Below are 1,339 nucleotides of genomic sequence, written 5' to 3' on the forward strand. Positions count from 1 at the left end.
GTGGATGCTATCACGAAGTCTCAAAATTGCCACCTTATGACGCAATGGATGAATTTGAAGGTCAAGGTGGCTGTTGGCTCTGTTTATCCTACTGAACCCGGCGCAACTTTTCACTGTCGGCCGATTCCAGAAGGATATGCTAGGGTGATGGTGGATGAAATAACGGAGGGATTTGAGGACCTCCAGCTTGACCACCCTACCGGTGAAGGGGAGACTCGGCTGGGGTCTGCTCTGAAGACTCCATGCCTATGGCGGAAGGAGCTCATCAACCATCCGAACTGGACGCCTCCGCCTCCTCCTCCTCCTCCAGCGAGTCAGGGCACTCCGCCTCCTCCACCGCCTCCTCCTCCGGCGAGTGACGATCAGGGCCCTCGGCCGGCTCCTTCACCGGCGCGTGGCGGCACTTCGCCTCCTTCTCCGCCTGCGCCGACGCGCCCGAGCAGCCAGCCTCCTCCTTCTCCGCCTCGTCAGCAAGGGCGGAAGAGACCTGCCGCTGCTCCAGCTGCTCCGGCGCGTCGTAGTCCTTCTCCTCCGCCTCGTAAGCAAGTAAAGAAGACAACCGCTCCATCTGCTCGGTCGGCGTCTAGCAGTACAACCAGAGGCGGGAGGACATACAGATTCGGTCCTTCTCTGAAGACTCCAGAGAAGTTACCATATGAGAGGACCCTAGAGGAGAACACCGAGATCGCGTGAACCGAAGTGGATGACTGGTTTCAAGGGTTGAGATCAAAGAGACATCCACCTCCGGAGGAGAAGGTAGATCCGGTGAAAGTGAAGCGCACTCTGGTTGCCCTGGCAAAACCACCCAAGTCTCCGCCAAAAGGCAACTATGAGCGCATTATTGCAAAGACATGGGCCGAAGCGGAGCGGTCAGGAAGTACAGTCAGTGATCAAAGGCTGAAAGAACGACGAGCAGCTAGGAAACAAATTGCCCAGCTCGGCGAACAAGCGAAGAAATCGTGCCCCCCCCTCAAGGTGCCTAGCGACATCGTCGATCCGAGGATGGTGCCCGGTTATGGCAATGTTGACGATTACCTGCCCGATGATGTACATTATGATACCATGGAGGTGCAGATACACAGATACGAGTACGGGAAGCCTCTCGTCAAAGATGAAAAATCTTTAACAACGATGATGCGAAGATTACATGATTGGTACTTGAAAATCTGCAGAGAGTCTGGGGGAGGAGTACTTTGTATGCGAGAGTTAAACTGGAGGATGACCTCGTTGGAATTGAACTGTTGCCTATTCCATTTGAGGAGTTCTATCAGTTTTTCAATCAATTGGCCCTCGATAAAACAACGATCACCTGCTACTGTCTGTAAGTACTACTACTTCT

Source organism: Triticum dicoccoides, chromosome 7A (genome assembly GCF_002162155.2).
Source record: "Triticum dicoccoides isolate Atlit2015 ecotype Zavitan chromosome 7A, WEW_v2.0, whole genome shotgun sequence".
Taxonomy (NCBI): domain Eukaryota; kingdom Viridiplantae; phylum Streptophyta; class Magnoliopsida; order Poales; family Poaceae; genus Triticum; species Triticum dicoccoides.